We start from the raw sequence: 22,583 nt of genomic DNA, 5'->3' as shown, positions 1-22,583 counted from the left end.
TAGTGATGATCTCAAGTAACAGTGCAGTATGCCACAGGTGGTAGTTAAGATCTTTTGTTTTTAGGAACAGAGATTTCTGCAAGGGACGGTCTTTTTTTCTTGTTCTCTCTCTCTTTTCAGCCATAGCTTGTCTCTGGTAGAATTTTTGCCTTTAGAAAAATTGTGTTCCCCCATACCAGAGTTCCTTCTCGAAAAATTTAGATTCAACTATGCTTCTGGAATCTTTGCCAAAGACACAAAAGTGTTGTTTGGATTCAGATCATCTCCTTTGATTTTTTTTTTTTTTTTTTTTTTTTTTTTTTTGAGACGGAGTCTTGCTCTGTCGCCCAGGCTGGAGTGCAGTGGCCGGATCTCAGCTCACTGCAAGCCCCGCCTCCCGGGTTTACACCATTCTCCTGCCTCAGCCTCCCCAGTAGCTGGGACTACACATGCCCGCCACCTCGCCCGGCTAGTTTTTTTGTATTTTTTAGTAGAGACGGGGTTTCACCATGTTAGCCAGGATGGTCTGGATCTCCTGACCTCGTGATCCGCCCGTCTCGGCCTCCCACAGTGCTGGGATTACAGGTTTGAGCCACCGCGCCCGGCCTCCATTGATTTTTAAATTTTCTCATTTGATTCACTGTTGTCCTTGCACAGCTTTGAAAATGATCTAAGGTAGCTTGCAAAAGTGCAAAAAATTGATAAACTGAATGATTGTATGTAACTTTACCATTTTTCCTTGCATGGCACCATTAAAGACTCAGATACGGGGAATTCAGTGGGAGTTGGTGGGAAAAATATGCTATTTCCTATGTTTGGCATCTAATACTGGTCATTTTCATTAGCACATATTTAGTGTGATAGCAATTTATAGACAGAAATGGGATGGGCACACATGTCCTTCCTGTTTTAGTAGATCCACCCTATAAGCCTGGTTATGATACAACACTCAGGGCTTCCAGGATTTTTCTCTTAGACTTTGTCTTAATATATTATCGATGAATTTGAGGCAATCATTTCACAAGCTTGTACTAGGTAGAATTCTGTCATCTAGGAAGAGACCCTTTGAAGAAACCGGCCCTAGAATGTTTATTTTACAACACAGGAAAACTCTAAATATTAGCATTACGTTTAATGTTCCTTTGCAGCCCCTAATCTCTTGAGCCAGCTTACTCCCATAAACAGCTGTAGGGAAGTCTAGATGAGACTGGTACACAATGAATTTTAGACAAAGAATTGTAAAGATCCCCCCTCCAAATAAAACAAATATTATTCATGTAGAACAGGACTGCTGTTCGATAAAGATTACTGAAGCAGAAAATAAGCAAGGACTCAGCATTTTTTGAAACTAGCTGATATGTGTACTGTATGCTTTCATTATCACAAAGAAAGAGAAAAGGTTATTTCCATTTTTGCAGAGTACTAACCTCTTTACCTCTGGCCCAAATCAAGCTTGGAAAATAGAAAAATCAATTTATAAAAATAAACATAAACCCTTTTATATTTTCTCTATTGGGCTGAGCCAGCAAGATGGAATGAAGAATATTACGTGTGTGTGTGTGTGTGTGTGTATATACACACACTACCCTTAAGTTACACAATGCGTACATGAATTTTCTAACTTAAAATGCACGTATGTCAGAAATATATACTTAAGACTGATATGTCACTATGTCTATAAAATTCATACTTTGTAATGTATTTAAACTGACATCTATCTAGAACATTGTCAGTAAACATACCATTTTTTCTTGGCAACATGTTCCATCTCTGCTTCTGGAACTCTACAGGCATGACAACACTTTCTGAAAAGCAATGAGAAATGCACATGTGAAAGTGCTGTAAACCTGGCAAATCAAATAAAGACAATAAAACTAATGAGAAGGTGCCAGAAAGGTAACTGGGTTTTGAGTCTTCCGTGTTTTCCCTTCAATAAAAGAGTCAGCATACTGTATTCTAAGTTGCTTTGAATTGAAGCACAGCATTTTTCTTTCCTTTCTGGATAAATCCTGATTGCTGTTTTCTTTTTTCTAAATCAAACCTTTCTCAGGCTCATTTGAAAAATTTGTTCTGGCAAGAACTGCCTCCCTTTTCAATAATCAGAGGCAACATTTTTATAGAGCTTTCTACTGCCTCTGCGTGAGTAAAATTTTTCATAAAAATATTTTTATGAAAATATATAAAATACACAAAGGTAAGAAACATACGTCTTGATGACAGAGAGAAGAGTAGAGACTGTGGACTTGTTTTCTTTGCTCACTCTGCAAAGTTAAGTAGGTTCTGTTTGCACACAAATAGCTAAATAAATGAAATATTTTCCCCTACATACTCCCATTATTATCAGAGTATTACATACAGAAGTAACACTACAGGTAGCTAATATACTGTACAACTCAGGAAACACTGAAATCTCTACATATGTGTAAGTGAATATATGATCCATCTATAATCTATAACTTAAGGCTAAGGAGAATGTTGGCTTTTGTCCACACAAGAAAAGAAATATTAGAGAGCATATGAATTATGGTTCTATCTGTGTGCCTTACCCTCCCCAATAAACAGATGTTTACTGAACATTTATGTGCCAGGAAGTGTGGTGATTATGTGTCCAGAATTGGTGGGTGCTTGGTCTTGCTGACTTCAAGAATGAAGCTGTGGACCCATGTAGTGAGTGTTACAGTTCTTAAAGATGGTGTGTCCAGAGTTTTTTCCTTCTGGTGGGCTCCTGGTCTCACTGACTTCAGGAATGAAGCTGCAGACCTTCATGGTGTTACAGCTCATAAAGGCGGCAGGGATCCAAAGAGCCAGCAGCAGCAAGATTTACTGTGAAGAGGGAAAGAACAAAGCTTCCCTAGTGTGGAATGGGACCCAAGCAGGTTGCCACTGCTCTCTTGGGCAGCTTGCTTTTATTCCCTTATCTGACTCCACTCACATCCTGCTGATTGGTCCATTTTACAGAGAGCTGATTGGCCCATTTTACAGAGCGGTGATTGGTCTGTTTTCATAGGGTACTGACTGGTGTGTTTACAAACCTTGAGCTAGACACAGAGTGCTGATTGGTGCATTTACAGTCCTTTAGACAAAAGTTCTCCAGCTACCCATTAGCTAGACACAGAGCACTGATTGGTACATTTACAAACCTTGAGCTAGACACAGGATGCTGATTGGTACATTTACAATCCTCCATAAAAGTTCTCCAAGTCCCCACCCAACTCAGGAGTCCAGCTGGCTTCCCCTACTGGATCCCGCTCTGGGGCCCTGGGTGGAGCTGCCCGCCAGTCCCATATGGCTCGCCCGCACTTCTCAGACCTTGGGCGCTCCATAGGACCCGGAGCTGCAGAGCAGGGGACAGCGCCTGTCCAGGAGGCTCAGCCTGCCAGGGGCCCACGTAGGAGGCGGGGCTCCTGGGCATGGTGAGCTGCAGGTCCCACCGGCCGCGACAGAGGCCCTGTGAGAATTCCATTGCAGGGCACAGCGGGTGGCAGTGCTGGGGGGACCTCGAGCACCCTCTGCAGCTGCTGGCCCTTTCACTGCCAGGGGCCAGCGGCCCCCCACCCGCCAGTGGGGGCCGCCAAGCCAGCACCCACCCTGAACTTGCGCTGGCCTGCTAGCGCAACCCGGGTTCCCGCCCGGGCCTCTCTCTCCACACCTCCCAGCAAGCAGAGGGAGCCGGCTCCGGCCTCCACCAGCCTAGAGTGGGGCTCCCACAGTGCAGCAGTGGGCTGAAGGGCTCCTCAAGCGCAACCAGAGTGGACACCTAGACTGAGGAGGTGCCAAGACCAAGTAAGGGCTGCTAGCACGTAGTCACCTCTCAATTACAATAGTGAGCAGAAGGAGTTTGATCTTTGCTTTCAGGAAGCTTACAAACAATGGTAGTATCTTACTTTAAAGGATTATAACCTTGTTAGAACTCTAACAGGCAACAAAAAGTGGAAAGATTTTATTATTTTATTTTATTTTACTTTTTGAGACGAAGTCTCGCTCTGGTCGCCCAGGCTGGAGTGCAGAGGCGCAGTCTTGGCTCACTGCAAGCTCTGCCTCCCAGGTTCAAGCCATTCTCCCGACTCTGCCTCTGCTGGGACTAAAGGCGCCTGCCACCATGTCCTGTTAATTTTGTTTTTGTATTTTTAGTAGAGAAGGGGTTTCACCATGTTAGCCAGGATGGTCTCAATCCCCTGACCTCATGATCCGCCCGCCTTGGCCTTCCAAAGTGCTGGGATTACAGGCGTGAGCCACCGCGCCTGGCCACATTTTGTAATTTTAATGTGCACTCATGTCAACTCGTAGCTTGTCAAAGATAAACGAAGCTGAACACTAAGTAGTAAGAATAGATTTTAATCTGTAATAACTATTGCAGTAGGGAAATGAGTCCAGCATGAACTGAACTCAACTTTGGCTTGCATAGAGGTAAATGCATATTTTAAAAGGAAAATTAAGGAGTAGAAAGTGGGGCAAGTAGGGGCTTAGCAGAGCTAGGGAAGTGAAAAATGACACAGAATCGATCAGTGTAAATGCCATTAGACAAGCAATATCTACTAGTGGCAATAATCAAGGACAGGATTCATCGTTTCACAAAGAATGGAACACAGAGGCCCCAGTCTGCATCCTCAAGTGTTGGCTGGAACAAACAGTAAAAATTTTTTGGCAGCCTTGAGTTTTCTTAGCAGGCAATTTAAGGGTCATATTAGGGAGGTGGTCTTGAGCTGTTAGAAACTGTGTTAGTGTTTATTCAAGTCTTTGTAGGCCAAAGTTGAGGCTTAGTTGAGAAGAGGGCTCAAAGAAGTCTGGCTGGAGTTTGGTCAAGGAGAGAATCTTTGTCAAACTTTGCATGTAAGAGAGGTCACCTTTCTCAGTTTTCAGCTGAACAAAAGTAGATAAATTAGTACCTCTCTGAGTCCCAGTTTTCTCATCTGTACAGAAAGGCTAGTAGTATCTACCTAAGGGATTATTCTGAGGAAAACGTCATCATGTATTTGAAAATTTAGGATTATTTATTGATGGAAAAATACGTGGATGTTCTATGTATTTCCCTGCCTTTCTGCTCTGCCAATGGTAGTCTGTAGGGCATTTTTTCTTTTAAGCATAACCAAAGGCAGAAACAAATAAATACTCAAGAAAACATTTGCCCTAAGGTCTAAATAAAAAGAATTGAAATGAATGTAAGGTTGCAAAGTAAGTGTTTCTATCTCAAAGGCTACATAACAATGAGCCTGAGAGAAGGGGAAGACAAGATGAATGTCTCTGAGTGATCTGACTCCTTCATGAGAGAGAGGTGAAAATAATCTTTTGTCAGAGGATAAGGGAAAAGCATGGAAGGAAAGCAGGGCTCCTGAGCTATCCTCCAATATGGGATGCTTCCTCCATTTCCCGCAGGCAGCACTACCATGCACGGGTCTCAGATGCCTGTGAATTCCCTTTAACTGAGGGTGGTGGAATGAAATGTTTTGTTTTGTTTTGAAAAATGAAGACATGAAAAGAACCCTCATCTCCTAACCAAGATGGAATTTAGAATTTCTATATAAACTGAGGCAGTAAGGCCATACAACAAATGTTATAACTAAATTACTGAATACATAGTAAAATATAATTAATATGTTAATATTGTTTCAGACTAGTGTGTTTCTCTGCTTCCCCACTCCTAACTCAGTCAACACTCTGTGTACTTGTTTACCCCAACCCTTCACAAGTCAAGTATGACCAGGAGCACAGTTCGCAAATATGCTGCTTGTTCTTCCCTGTTGAGGACATCTGCCATATTTGCTCTCCACTGTGTCATCAATGTTCTCACATGAATGGGCCACAGCATGGGTGAGCCATTTGGTGCTTCCCTTCTCAGTGATCATGGAGGTATGTGGAACATTCAATTTAGCAGTAGCCATCCCTGCCTCTTACAGAGACTGCTAACATGAACAGATGGACCATTCCACAACCCAGCTGGCCCGCCCTATACAGATATAGCTTAAAAGAATTCTTCTTGGAAATGGTCATGCCTTGCTTTCTGTAAAACTTTGTTTCAGGTAGGAAACCGCTTCAATCTAAAAGACAGAACCTTCCAACAGCACTGGTAACTAGTCACATTGATTTCTCTTTCTTCTGAGGACAGAACCACCATCTGTTTCATGTCACAAATATCATATGAGAGAGAATATACAAAAGGAAAAAATATATATCTATATACACACACACAAACACACAATGTATGTGTAGTTTAAATACCCAGAGGTTTCAGTCTTCATCAAAATACTGTTATTTGCCATTCTCTTTGATTCGGCCTCTGTTTTACGAAATGCCTTTTGAAATTTCTGCTCATTTGAAAAGTTTTATTCTTATGAGGTCTAAGCTTAAATATCTTGTGTTTCTTCCTTAAAGGGAGACAAGGGTGGGGAAGAAAGCTACAGAGTTCAATCAGGAAATATTTTGTAGACAAAAATATTTCAAAAAAAAATCAGACTTTGAACTCCTCAGCATTGGTTGGTCTGAATAAAGCACAAAGCTTTTGTTGACTTCTATTTGCCAACTCACATAAGGACTTTGTAATGACATTCTTTCAAACCCATCTGGTGATTTAACCATGACTGTTGAAAAGCTTCAGTTAAAATTCTGAAGAAGAGATATAAACTGCTGTCATAGGACACTATCAGCTAGTTCATTTTTTTTTTTTTTCTGCACACTTTTGGGCAGAACTTAATATAATAAAACTTGGTAGAAATCAGTTCTTTAAAAAGTAGCTTTATAATTGCTTAAACTGGATAATCTCACTTCCTGTCTTTTGCTTCCAGGTCTTATTCCAGCCCTAAAACAGACTTGTAGAGATTAGATTAATCCTTTCAGAGGTAAAATTAAATGTCGGGCAGGGCTGGAATTGTATATACAAATAATGTTATGGGATTCTGTAACTGAGCTTCCTCTGAGTTTCATCTTGAAACACAAGAAAGAACATAATAGTCCAATAAAACAAATGATAAAGAATGAGCCACAATGCTTTTCTCTCCAAATTTCCAGGTTGGAGAACCAATAGTGCTAGTATAGTTGTTAATCTGGCCCTGTTCCACACCAGCTTTGGGACTTCGGAAATATCAGTTATTCTTCATAGTCTTTATTGTTAAATTATGTGATTCATAAAGTTCATAAATATGAGGAAAGAATTTAAGTAATGCAATACTTAGAGGAAAAAATTCAGTTGAGCCTGAAATCTGAAGATCTTAGCTCTTCAAGTCATAAGTTTAGGATTGACACCCATATAGAGAAGGATATCTCAGGTTAACAAATTTAAATGGATATTAAAATTTTAATTTTTACTTAAAGAATCTTTTTTTAGTACAAAACTTTCATTATCCAATACTCTCCATACTTTTAGATAATTTTTACTTTTACTTTAAGAGTAACTATTGGATGTCTATAATTTATTTCTTTTCAACTAAGCTGATAATTCTTTGAGATCAGAAGGCAAAGCACGTTTATCTTTATATTCTCAGCAAGTAGTACAGTACAGCAGGGCCTCTGTATCTGTGGGTTCTGCATCTGTGGATTCACTCTAACATAGATTGAAAATATTTGGAAACAAAAGGATGACTGTGTCTGAATGGAACATGTACAGGCTTATTTTCTTCTTTTTATTATTTCTTAAGCAATAGAACAATTATTGACATAGCACTTATATTAGGCATTATAAGTAATCTAGAGATAATTTTAAGTGTACTGGAGGATGTGCATAGGCTATATGCAAATACTGTACAACTTCATATCAGGGACTTGAGCATCTGTGAATTTTGTTATCTGCAGGGGGTCCTGAAACCAATCCTCCATGGATACCTGGAGACAATTGTATCTGGTAGGTAGCAAGGACACAATATTTATTTAATTCAACCATCCACAGATGCTTGTGGAAACAATTTGTTCACAAGACATACTGGGAATAGAAGCCAATGCAAGACAAAGGCCCTTCCTTAAAATAACTTACAGAATAAAACACAGCAAGATTTTATTAAAATACCATGAAACAATTATCTGAACCTGTTTATGGTTTTAGTATTTTTATTATTCTTCTGACTCTGTCCTTATTTAGATCATCTTTTAATATTTAATAATGCTACATGTGCTGTTCATGAGGTAGCCTTTTGTGTTCCCTTTTTTCTATTATTTACTGTTATCTCTACTCTTTCATGCACCAGTTTCTTCATACCACTTCTTTTTTGCCATCCTGACTTGTCCCTGACTTGCCATACTTAATATATTAACTCCCCTCTTTATGCTTTTTCATTTATCTACTTATCTGTTCTTCTCTCCTTATCTCTATTTCTCTCCACATCCATCCTCACACCAAATACTGCATTTTGAAAACAATTTCTGAAATTATTTTTTTTCTGTAAGAAAATCTGCAATTAAACCAAACACTAGACGTTAAGGAAAATGCATTAATCATAGTAACCTCTTTTTTAGATTGAAAGCTTCAGGAATAACTGTTCTACCTGAGTAATTTAGTAAGGTAATTAGAAGTCTCTGGGTTTAAGATTTCAGATTGCCACTTCATTTTCCATTTCTTGATACCCTTTGTTCATCTCTGCTAGTCTGCTGCTTCTGGCCACCTGCTCCAGTTTTATAAAGCCTACATCTTCTACTCCTTTCAGGTGCACACATTTCTGATTTCTAAACAAGTAACTTTTATTTCTTATTTTCATAATCATAACTTTTTCAGAGTTATGTCCTTGGAATGGACTGAATTGTGTCCATTCCACAAATCCATATATTGAAGCCTTAACCCACAATGTGACTTAGTATTTGGAGACAGGGTCTTTAGGAAATAATTTTGATGAGATGAGGTCATAAGGGTGGAGTCCTAATCCACATAAAAAGAGGAAGAGACATCAGAACACTCTTTTTCTGCCATATGGGAACACAAGAAGGCAGCTGTCTGCAATCCAGAAGAAGACCCCTCACCAGAAACTGACCCTTGGACTTTCCAGACCAAGAAACTATGAGAAAATACATTTCTGTTAAGTTACCCAGTTGATGGTGTTTTGCTATTGCAGCCTGAGCTGACCAGTGCAGTTATTTTTTCTGGATTTTCTGACTACTTTGTAATTTTTATATCTTGGAATAATGTTGTTGTGGCACTTTCCCCTCATTTTAAAAATATTTGAAAATTAATCCTCATCTGGAGATTAGTTGCCCTTGAGTAAGTTTATTGCCCTTTCTCTGATGCGGAGGTTGGAGGCTATATTAATATGCGGAGTCCTTAGCTCACTTACAGTATGTCATCACTTGTGCTACTCAATTTAATTTCATCTGAAATGAAATTGGTGAATATCCTTCCAAACTCTTGTGAAACAATTTTAGTGGAGATGAATTAAGTTGAATAACATACACACAACAGACTTACTGAGATAGGACACAGAAAGGACAACAGTCTGGCCTTCCCACAGAGACACTAATTGACTTTCAAAGTAGATTCCTGCATTTCTCTTTTCCTAAGTTCCTCCTGACTATTTTAATGGATAATTTGTTGCAAATGATAATAGTAATGAGTCTTAGTCTATTTGTGTTCCTATAGAAGAATATCACAGGCTGGGTAATTTATAAAGAAAAAAGATTTATTTGGCTCAGGGTTCTGCAGATTGTACAAGAACCATGGCACCAGCATCTAACTCTGTTAAGGGGTTCAGGCTGCTTCCACTCATGGCGGAAGGTGAAGGGAATCTGGCCTATGTAGAGATCACATAAGAGAGAGAGGGAGGAGGTGCCAGGCTCATTTTAACAACCAGCTGTTATGGGAACGAAAAGAATGAAAATTCCGTCATTACCACGAGGACTGCACCAAGTCACTCATGAGAGATCCATCTCCATGACCCAAACGTTTCCCATTAGTCCTCACCTGCTACATTGGGGATCAAATTTCAACATGAAGTTTGCAGGACAAACATCCAAACTATGGCAATAAGTTAATATTCATTGGTGCTTATTATTTGACAAGCACTGTTAAATGCTTTAAAAGCAGTACAGTATACAATTCTCATAATAATTCGATATGAGCCACATTGATAATATTATTACTAGTCCCATTTTATAAATGAGAAAACTGAGGCATACAAAGGTTTCATAATTTTATCTAACTCACACAATTAACAAATGACAGAGCTGGGATTTGACCCTCATGGGTCTGACTCCAGAATCTATCATTTTAATCAATGTCTTAAATAGCGAACAATTTTCACTTAATGCCAGCTTAAACAAAATATTTCAATCAGGTATAATGCTACCATAGACCCTTTCTCCCTGTTTCATGGTAAAATACAAAATATAACAAGGGGCTGTTTTGACATAAACAATAAATACATCTTCAGTTGATGCCTTCAAGGTTAGAAGTGTACAAGAAGAAACTAAAGCTGCAAAGTTAGGACTAGCTAAGCTGCCACAGATTTCTTTCAAAGGAACAAGCCAGTTTGTCCACAGTGCTAGTTTTTCTGGCATAATCATTGACTGCTAGATGCCAGCATTAAAGCAGGTTGAGGAGAATGGTGTTAGTTTTTACTGACATCATTCTTCTCCACTCCATGGAGGGCAATCTCTTTTCCTTTGAAAGACAATGCAAAGCTTCCACTCAGGTTTATGTCCTGTTTCCAATTTACTTTCCACGTCTCTGTTGGTTGAAAAAGTAAACATAATCTTTGAAGTTTAATAACTGTAATTTTGTTTCTTTCACTGTGAATTGTTTCCTAATGAAAACAGAAAGAATATAAGTTTTGTATCTTTCAGAAAATGCAACTTTCCAAACTTGGAACAACTTTCTTACAAAGCCACATACTTCCTTCCAGATTACTTTCCCTTCTATTATTTCTTTATAGAAAAGAAAAAAAGTGTTTTCACAGAAATTTCTGTTTGATTACAATTTGCTGATCACCTTGTATGTGCCAAATGCAGTGCTAAGTGGATGAGGCACTGGTTTTCAGTGAATCACAGCCAGTTTGAACTTTACTTTCATTGCTTCCTAGTTGAGAGCTCCTGGATATGTTACTTAATCTATCTCTGAACCTCTAATTTATCACTTCTAAAACATAGACTGAAAGACCTTCTTTTAAGTGTGCTGCCAAATAAAACAAGATATGGGTAAAGATCTGGGCACATAGCAGGAATTCAGTAAATGTCATTTATTTTTCTCCTCTCTCCCATGCCCTATGCTACTGGGATATTTTATAGTAAAAAATACAAAATTGTCTAATGTTAACATGTGAAAAATAAATGATGATTCTCATTTAGTGAGACCGGAAAGATATATATTCAAAACAAATGAGTTTTCTACAGAATTGCAATTAGGAAATATTCATTCTCTCTGCAAATTTGACCAAAAAAGTAGCCATTCCCATTATATACATAAAATGTAAAAATATACATGTTAGTGTAAGAATAGCAAAATTGGCTTTTAAAAAGTTGAGCTAAAGCAATTTTTTTCACTGACTATATAAAGACACATTTCATCCAGAAGAGTTACATAAGGCAAGCACCATTTTTTGGTTGTATACCCAAAGCAATTTCTCTTCTTTTTCTTCTTAAGAAAATTTTTCTGTTTTCCCTGCTGCTGTAGCCTAACTGTAATGTTTTAACAACCCATTCAGTTCTTACAGGATTTCATCATATTCCAGTTGACACTAGCTGTTCTGAGGAGTCCCAGGGGCTCACTTTGATTCCCAATACATAACCTGAGTTTGGCAAGTCTAGTTTAACAATGTCCACATCAATCTAAGAATTAAAAGGAATCTGAGGGTGTTACATCAAAAATAGTTTTCACTTAGGCAAGGAGATGAAGATGAAATGAAGGAAGGCTAACAGGTTGTACGCTTTTCCAGAAGATGCAGTGAATCCCACAACAGAGCACTTGTGTCACATAGAATCCTCATCGAGCAAGTTATCTACCCAAGGGAAAAAGCGCTACAAGTTTCTGTTAGGAAGATTCATTTGCTATTTGTTGGTGGAATTTTCAGCCTTCTCAGTGAAACTTTTAGCTGGTTAAATACATGGCATACTGGAAGAAGCTGAAAAAAAGTAAGGGTCAAAATTTCTAGTTAAGTTTTTTAACCTCTCCTCTCATTCATAACATTATTTTGACTCAGTTTTCTCATCTGTAAACTGGCCAAACTAAAATCAGTCCTTCCTACTATAGCCCTATGGGTATCAAAGGAGATAATAAATGAGATAAAGAATGTGAATGAATTAAAAGAGTTGTAGCGTATTCTACAAATATGGGTTGTACAATGGTTTTCATATGATAACATAAGTTTTGCATTCAGATAAATGTGGAGGACAAAAAATATCTTTGCCTGAGGAATAACTGTGTGAGAAAAATAATATCATAAGGTATGTTAAGAGTGTGATGAATAGAAGAGTGTATGTCAATGTATACATGGAAGAGATGAAGTTAATCAGTAATGTCAATACTGGACTTTGAGGTGTCTGAGTGCTAGATAAGATAACAGGATTCTATACTGTAGATGACGGGGCATCATGCTATGCTTTTGGGCAAAGAATAGGAAGACTAAAACTTGGTAACGAAACTGGAAGCTTAGAAGGTTGATGAGAAGGAGTAAGCCTGGTTCCAGAGTTCAGGTGGTAAATAATAGGGATAGATAAATGATGACTTATATTATGATTTCAGTAGTAAGGATGAAAAGAGATAGGTGAGATATATTCTAAAAAAACCATCCCATTTTTGGTCAACTTTGATCTAGGAGCCTATACGTCCTGTTCACCACTGTATTTCAATGCCTCAATCAATACCCAGCACATCTGTCCTCAATGACTAATAATGAATGGTTGTTTAATAATGAATTAGAATGAAAGTGAGGACATGAAGAGAACAAAAGGAGATCCTGAGATGCTTATCTTGAGTGATCCAGAAAAGTACTGGTATAACTGATAATCTGTACAGTTAGTAATTTTGAAAGAGCAACTAGCTTTTGGAAAAGGACAGTTCAATATTATATACATTACGGTTTGCATATCAATAAGACATCAAGATAGAGCTGTTAAGAAAGTGGTTGAAGGTGCCAAATAGAAGAAGCTTGAGAGAGAAATTTGAGATTTGAGATGTAGAGGACACTTGGTAAGATGATAGATGGAGTCCACAAAAATCTTTTCCACATGCTTGGAATTCACACACATGTACTCAACCAAAAGGTTGGCAGAGACTTTTAAGTGACTTGAATAAGACTAGTTCCTGCTCCTGCCCCAGACCTACCTAGATCTTCTGAAAATGCCTCCAAAAGAAATGCAGTACTGACCTCAAACTTTCTTGAGGAGATGATTAAAGGGGATTACATTTGTCTACAGATAATAGAACTTCCTCAAAAACTTGTTTTCATCCATCTCTTTCCCAAGCCCCACATAGCCCAATCATAGTTCCAGTTTCTTTCCTCTTTCTCATATGCCTTTCTCCTGACAACATTTTCAGTTCTGAGGCCTTTTCTCTCCTTCTCCTTCCCTACTGCCACCTCCCAAACTCTATGACTCTTCTTTAGTTTTTCAGCATTACAAAGAATAGCACCAAGTTTGGTGCCACAAACAAAGGATCCTTTATCTTTATAGAAATGAAAAAGTGAGAGGGTTGTAAATATTTACAGTTCAATACTGTTTTTCTTGTCATGATTTAAAATTCTACAATGGCACTTTCATCCTGCTCTATGCTGTGGTAAGAACAAAAAGAAAGCAATGCGAAGACCATTCAAAGTTCAGAGCTTTGTCAAGAAAATGGCTTTGTTTTGAAGCCAAAGCATCATGCATGATGTTCTTTAGTAAAACACAGTAATATGACTGCTTTGTCTTCAAGAACTCCTTCATAATCTCACCTCTAGTTTCTGAAATTCTGGAATTAACATCTAATGTTGTAATGGCTACAGTTAATGCTATTCTTTGCTGCCTCAATTCAAACCCATACCCAACAGCTCCAATTCTTCATGATAGCTAATGATTATGACAAGTGAATAAATGTCAATAAAATATAAGTAATACATAAACTATTAGGGATTTTTTTGAGGGGCTAACTTTTCATTGTTTGGAGCTACCAGGGTCTGGTGCTAAGAAGTTTGTCACCCCAGAGTCAGTGCTTTGACCTTTGATTCAGGAGTTCTTCCCTCCCTCCCTCCCTCCCTCCCTTCCTTCCTTCCTTCCTCTTTCTTTCTTTCTCTCTCTCATTCATTCTTCCTTCAATGTTATCATTGTCATTTGTGGTCTGAAGTTTCCTTTCAAAAATAATAGTAAGTGCATATAATACAATGTATAGTATTATAAAAGAAAATCAATTATATTTAAATACAGTTATAACAATATTTTAAAAGTTTGTCATATACTAACATATACACTTCTTTATTAGCATGTTAAGTGAGATTCAGCAGTGGGTATGAAAATATAATTTTGAAATAGTCAGTGTAATATTTTCAGATATCTACAATGATTGTAAAGTGATGGGAAACATTTGTGACTTTAATTGATGACAAAGACAAAGATACTCTTGTACTCCAATGTTATTAATATTATTTTTGCCAATATTTATGATTACAGGACATGCTATATATTGAATATAGGTTAGTAAAATGTGGATACATTTTTCTTCCATTTAAGTTGATGAATTAGATGTAAAGATTCATGTAGACCCCAGGATAAGAATCCTACTAAGTTTTATTTCTTGGCTACTTTTTCAAAGCTGGGGACTACAGCATTGACAACTACAGTATTATCAAGAATGATGGGATGCTTGTTGAGTGAGACCTTGACGGAAGCTATCATAAGCTAGGACCTATGTCTGCTTATCATTTAAATTATTTCTATGGTAACAAATGACAGGTAGTGAGGCCAATACTTTTACTTTGATCATACTGATTTTTAAAAGTTGGTTTGTGTAATCTGGAAAGGAGACACTAAGATGCTTAAGACTGGGACCATTTCTTTAGCAACTTTAGAATGACATATGTTTATTTCATCTTACCCAGCAAAACTGTAATCATTTCATTTTGAAATAAATTGTGAGGCACAAGAAGTGCTGAGTACTTATTTCAATATAAGAATATTCTGTATTTGAACTTCCTCTTTTGTGCTGAGTGATTTTGGTGCAATGTGGCAAACTGAGGCAACTGGATATTGTGAATTGCACATAGGTGGGCTTGAATCATGGCTTTCTGTATCCTTTGGAAAATTACTTTACACCTCTCAATGTATCATAGTTTTTAATTTCTGGACGAGAGACAATATTTACTTGCTAAGGTTGACAGATATCTAAAATTCTCCCTAGAGTTTGTAGCATAGTGCTTAGCACTCAGAAGGCACTGATGTATTATTCTTGTTCAAGTTTATACAACTAGTTACCTAACAAACACTTATGAGTTCTCACTGTGTGTCAATCACTATGCCAAACATCAAATTACTTCATTGTCTCAACAAACTTATGAAATAAAATCTATAATTATCATTCAATTACATATGAGTAGTTTGAGATTTCTAGATGTAAAAAATAATTCGCTTAAATTTAAGCTGCATACATTTAAGAGTCTTAGAAACTAGAAACCCTCTTCCCCAAGGCGAGTCCTAGAACCAGATTTCCTTTTCCCTAAAGCCAGTCATAAAATCTTAAAATATTATTATTCTTCTCTGCCCTATCTGTATAAAAACTGTCTATAAAGAAAATATCTGACCTACTTTGTTTGACTGTAGGTCATACGACCCTCATTCCAGAGAGGGTGCTGCTCCACAGCCAGAAGGAAAGAATGCCACAAAGAGAGGCCAAGAAGAATCTAGACAGTTATTGCTGGGTTTTCCTATTCAGTCCATTAGTATTATGCTCTTTTTGTTCAATCATATTCTAAATGGCTTTCCATACTTCATTGAACCTAAGCATAAAAATGGAGAGTGTCTCCTATACATCTGGGTCTTCATTCTGAAGGCTGCCATATATACATGTTACATAGTTTGTATGCCTTTTCTCCAATTAATCTGCCTTTCGCAACTTTATTTGTCAGTAAACCTTCAGAGGGCCAAACATAAGCTCTCTGTTGACCCCTACAGAAACCATGTTCTTAGATTCCAACTCCCATTCCCTACTCCCACACAGACACATGAAATTTCTCTTACCAGCTACATTTGTGGCAGGTCATTTGTGTTACAAGGTGACAGAATTTGAAATTCTTCTCTTAATGCGCCATAGTTTAAGTCTTTATAAGTTCCAACACTATACTCCAAAAATACTTATTTCCATATAAGAATATTCTGTATTTGAACTTCCTCTTTTGTGCTTATGTTAATGGCAGTCTTTTTTTTTTTTTTATAATTTAGTTCTGAAGCTCATCCCACAAATGAATTCCATTTCCTAAAATGAAAGAAAAGGCTGTTCTTTTGGCTATTGACATTCCATTTTGGATTTCACAAAAGGCTTTAAACACAATCACTTTTACAAGTCTGTGTTGCAAAGCAAGTGACTGCCTAATGTTATTAAGCAGCCGAAGGGCAGGTAAATTGGCTCTGTTTTCTAAAAATGACTTTCATTTCTATCTAGAACATGATTGCACATTGTAATATAGCACAACGATTAGTCAAACACTGAAAAGATAAGCTTTAAAACAGAATATAAATTCTTAAACCACAAAGGCCATGGTTTTGTAAAAAATAAAAATAAAAAAATACCTGTCTGAAGCATCTTTCTGCCACAGCACTGAAAAGAACTTTGCATGTCTCTGAGGCATTTTCCACTTTTTAAAGCTAGGTTAATTGCAGTGTTACTTTTATTTAACAATTTCCTTTGAGTAGATTTTTAAGCTTAAAAAAAAGTGACTGCTCTGGAAAATGAAAAACTATGACAAAGAAAGCTCGGCTAGAACTAGAGGTCATAAATGTTGTTCAATAGAATCTTTCATATTTTACACAACCTATAATTGATGAGTGATAAAAATCAAGAAAGGTTCTTACAATGGTACAAAGTCACTATTTTAAAAAATAGCTAAAACGTATTGCTATTTTTAAAAATCCTGGTTCTTTATATTCTATGAGAAAACTACTATAATTCCACAGCTTCAGAAAGAAAACCTATTCATTAATCACAAAGCCAAATGTTTTAGAGGAATGTAGAAAAAAATTGTAGTTTTTAACAAAGACTTTAAAAATTACAATTATTTCCCTTTACTGTTATTTATCGAACCAAAATGGCAATGCAACTTAACAGATTTTAAAATTACTTTAAAAGCTAAAATGGACATATTCATGATTCAAATAGTTACATTACTTGTGGCTAACCAAATATAAAATTTGATTTATTGATAGTTTTGTCAGTTCAATGAGTACAACCAGTACATTTATTAATGACAATCCTAAGAAAGGGTCACTGGGCCTGGGAAAAGCTTCTGTTCATTTTTGCATTTGTTTGTTCAATCTGTGTTTTGCCATTTGATAGAGCCCTAGAGAAAACTAGATTACTTCCAGTCTCCTCTAAGTTGGGGAAAATCTGTGTGATGTCCCTTGTCTACCACATCTTAGTCTGCCAGTTACGCTAATGGTTGTCAAAAAACAGTTTGAGGTATCTATGTCTCAGTCCTGGCAGGACTAGGGGTAATCTTATCATGAGCTGAGAAAGTAACTCGTTCATTCATTTATTGATTCATTCATTAAAAAAATAATTGTGAGGTAACTTCTGTGTGTGAAGCACCTAGTGTTTGCTTTTCTGGAACTTCGTGATATGGGAGAATGGCAAACAGTGTTAATCAAAAAGTAAAGTGTAAAGCGAAAATTTCAACAAGTACTATAAAGATAGATGCATGATGCTATTAAAGTATGGAGGATTGACTTGGAGGACAGCCTCAATTCACTCTCGGCTCCTATATCCGTGCACTTTGGGATGTATCCTTGCAGCTCTTCCTAATAAGAAGTAAATTTATTTCTATACTCTGAATCTGTGCAGACCTTGTGACTTTCTTTGGCCAACAGAAAGTGACAGAAGTGACATCGCAACACTACTGAACCTAGACTTCAAGAGACCTGTGAGTCTCCTCTTTCTGTTCCTCTGCCGTCATCATGAGAACATGCCTAGGACATCTATGCTGGATAAAAGAGATATGTAGAACAAGGTGGAGTCAGCCCAGTTGTCCCAACAAAGGCTCTGACACATGAGAGAACTCAGAGAAGATCAGCCAAACTGCTTAGGTAACTCACAGCTGACCACAGATACATAAATGTGTCCAGCCAAGTTCCTCTCTGGTCAGTAGAATGTGCCACTGAGGTTCCATTGTTGTTTCTTATGCAGCTCTAGTATGCAAATACATAACAGACTTTGGAATATTTATTGAGTTCAGGCAAGGCTTTCCTGGGGAAGTTGTTCTTCATTCTTATGTAAAGAATATTTTTAGAAAGACTGAAGATTAACAAAGAAAATGAAAGGAGAAAAGAACATTGAAGGTAGATAGAAACAGAGGGTAAAAAAAACTATTGGCAATATTTATAAGGAGGCAATATTATAAGCGGTGGCAGGCAGAAAAGCTGGAGATGAAGGTTGCAGTTGCAAGACTTTGTAAACCATTTTAAATTATTTTGTCTTTAATCTGAAAATAATGAAAAGAATTTGAAGGGTCTTAAGCAGAGACGGAACATGAGTAAAATACATTCGGCTACAAGGGCAGAACATTGGTAAAAGGATAGCTTCCCAGGAAAAAACAAGAAGAAAGAGGTGGGTTATTTTTAGTTTAGAATAGTGAATCAAGTCATCAGCCCAAACCTGAATCATCATAGTAAGTTTATGATGGGTCTTCATATCTTTGTCCTAAATTATCTTCAGTCCATCTTGTGAGGCAGCATGATGTAGTTAAAAAAACAACAACAACGTAGGTTGTGGAATTGAACATAACTGAGTTTTACTTCTGCCACCTCCCAGTTATGAGCTTTACTTCTTTAAGCTCTATTCAATTCCCCCTTTCCAGCATACCTCTACATGGATCCTCCAAGACACTAATTTATTTATTCATTCATAATCACTCTCTGTCTCCTATCTGTGCTCCTTTTGCCTCCCAGATAATGTGATACTTTGTTCTTTTGTAAACTATAAAGCACTACAAAGGCATTAGTTTAAATTACCTTGGCTTGAGCCACACCTCCTCTATAAAGCCATTCCTGATTATTCCCAATGACTTTTCTCTAGTACACTATAGCTGGTTCCCACCATGTAATTAGCGCTATAAAGTGATAGGTCAGCAAGAATGCTTGTGGCTGCAAATATCAAATAACTTTATTAAAGTTACTTAAATAATGCAGTCTTTTTAATATCGCTTAAGGACAACATGGAAGTAGATAGATTCAGGTTGGATCAATGCCTTCAAAGCTTTCAGTTAATATCTCTGTTATCTTCATGACCTTGTCTTTTGGGTTGCAAAATGTCTGAAACTTCCTCTTACGTTCTATTGGCCAAAATTGGGTCATATGCAAAACCCACAGATCAATATTTGGCAAAGGAAAATGGAATTTCCCAGACTGGCTTAGTTCCTCCATTACTCAACTTCTCAGCTAGACATTGAAGAGATGTTGGAAGTAGATGACTGTTGGGTATGCAGCCAACAGTGACTGCTGCTCATGGCTTAATGACTCATCTACATGTGTGCTCCTCTAGATATTTAACATCCAGCTGTGGCAATTTCCCACAGCTCTCTGGACATACACTGATTTCTTTCCCTGTACCTTAGCACATGCCATTTTTTCATGTGGAATGCCAACCTTTTTCTTATTTCTATCTGCTTAAAGAAAGATTTGACTTTTTAAGCTCTATACAATCATCACTTCTTCTATAAAGCCTTCACTGAATCCCATACCTAGGTACATATTTAATCACTTCCTTCTTTGTATTAGTTGTGTTTTTGTATATACCTGCATTATTGTAAATATTGCACTGCCTTAGGATTTACTTCCTTGTCTGTCCATGCCTCAGCATCCTCATCTGTGGATATAACCCATTGCTTTTGTTGAAATTCACTCATATTTATCCTGAAGTCTAGCACAATTCAAAGCATTTGGGGTGGTGTTAGGCAATGCAAAACTTGTCAGGACATACTTTTCCATTGACAGATATTTAAATAGCAAACAGGGTGTATTAGTTCATTTTCATGCTGCTAATAAAGACATACCTGAGACTGGGGAATTTACAAAAGAAAGAGGTTTAATGGACTTACAGTTCCACATGGCTGCAGAGGCCTCACAATCATGGTGGAAGGCAAAGAGGAGCAAGTCACATCTTACATGGATGGATGACGGCAGGGAAAAAGAGAGCAAGAACTTGTGCAGGGAAATTCCCATTTTTGAAACCATCGGATTTCATGAGATTTATTCATTATCATGAGAACAGCATGGGAAATACCCACCGCCATGATTCAATTACCTCACACTGGGTTCCTCCCACGACATGTGGAAATAGTTGGAGTTACAATTCACAATGAGATTTGGGTGGAGACACAGCCAAACTGTATCATTCCACCTGGCCCCTCCAAATCTCATGTCTTCACATTTCAAAACCAGTCATACCTTCCTAGTAGTCACCTAAAGTCTTAACTCATTTCAGGATTAACTCAAAAGTCCACAGTTGAAAGTCTCATATGAAACAAGGCAAGTCCCTTCCGCCTATAAACCTGTAAACTTAAAGCAAGTTAGTTCCTTCCTAGATATGAGGTGGGTACAGGCATTGGGTAAATACAGCCATTCCAAATAGGAGAAATTGGCCAAAACAAAGGGGCTACGGCCCCATGCAAGTCCAAAATCTAGCGAGGCAGTCAAATCTTAAAGTTCCAAAATGATCTCCTTTGACTCCATGTCTCACATCCAGGTCACAGTGATGCAAGAGGTGGGCTCCTATAGCCTTGGGCAGCTCCAACCCTGTGACTTTGCAGGGTATAGCCCCGCTCCTGACTGCTTTCACTGGCTGGTGTTGAGTGTCTGTGGCTTTTCCAGGTGCACAGTGCAAGCTGTTGGTGGATCTACCATTCTGGGGTCTGGAGGATGGTGGCCCTCTTCTCACAGCTCCACTAGGCAGTGTCCCATTAGGGACTCTGTGTGAGGATCCAACCCCACATTTTCCTTCTGCATTGCCCTAGTGGAGGTCCTCCATGAAAGCCCCAACCCTGCAGCAAATTTCTTCCTGAACATCCAGGCATTTCCATACATCCTCTGAAATATAGGCAGAGGTTCCCAAACCCCAGTTCTTGACTTCTTGCACTAGTAGGTTCAATACCACTTGGAGGCTGTCGAGGCTTGGGGTTTGAACCCTTTGAAGCCACAGCCTGAGCTCTACTTTAGCCCCTTTCAGCCACAGCTGGAGTGGCTGGGACGCCAGCACCAAGTTCCTAGACTGCACAGAGCAGAGAGACCCTTGGCCCAGCCCACAGATCCATTTTTGTCTCCTAAACCTACCTGCCTGTGATGGGAGGGTTTGCCACAAAGGTCTCTGAGATGCTCTGGAGACATTTTCCCCATTGTCTTGGTGATTAATATTTGGCTCCTCATTACTTATGCAAATTTCTTCAGCCAGCTTGAATTTCTCCAAAGAAAATGGGATTTTCTTTTCTATCACATTGTCAGGCTGCAAATTGTCCAAACTCTTATGCTCTGTTTCCCTTTTAAAACTGAATGCCTTTAACAGCACCCAAGTAACCTCTTGAATGCTTTGTTGCTTAGAAATTTCTTCCAGAGATATCCTAAATTATCTCTCTCAAATTCAAAGTTCCACAAATCTCTAGGGCAGAAGCAAAATGCCACCAGTCTCTTTGCTGAAATATAACAAGAGTCACCTTTGTTCCAGTTCCCAACAAATTCCTCATCTCCATTTTAGAGATTTCTTAGCCTGGATTTCATTGTCCATATCATTAACATTTTGGTCAAAGCCATTCAACAAGTCTCTAGGGAGTTCCAAACTTTCCCACATTTTTCTGTCTTCTTCTAAGCCCTCCAAACTGTTCCAACCTCTGCCTGTTACCCAGTTCCAAAGTCTCTTCCACATTTTCAGGTATCTTTCCAGAAGTGCCCCACTCTGCTGGTACCAACTTACCGTGTTAGTTTGTTTTCACACTGCTAATAAAGACATACTTGATACTGGGCAGTTTACAAAAGAAAGAAATTTAATGGACTTCGACTTTCACAGGGCTGGGGAGATCTCACAATCAGTGTAGAAGGCAAGGACGAGCAAGTCACATCTTACATGGGTGGCGGCAGGCAAAATGAGAGACAGAGCTTGTGTAGGAAAACTCCAATTTTTAAAACTGTCAAATCTCACAAGACTTATTCATTATCTTGAGAACAGCATGGGAAAGACCTGCCCCCATGATTCAATTAGCTACCACTGGGTTCCTCCCACAACATGTGGGAAATATGGAAGTTACAGCTCAAGATGAGATTTGGGTGGGGAAACAGCCAAATCATATCATCGGGAAGGAAAGCCAACTACATAAAATAACAAAATGGATGATGTGCTTCCACATCATAGGGGAGGGAGGCATGTATGAAAAACACTTGGATACATTATGATGACCTATGACATACACTTCTGGCTAGGAAACATGGGGCCTTCTGGGCATAGCTGGATGGTTGAGAAAGAACTTCATTGTTCCATA

Source organism: Piliocolobus tephrosceles, chromosome 2 (genome assembly GCF_002776525.5).
Source record: "Piliocolobus tephrosceles isolate RC106 chromosome 2, ASM277652v3, whole genome shotgun sequence".
Classification (NCBI taxonomy): Eukaryota; Metazoa; Chordata; class Mammalia; order Primates; family Cercopithecidae; genus Piliocolobus; species Piliocolobus tephrosceles.
This window is presented reverse-complemented; position numbering follows the sequence as displayed.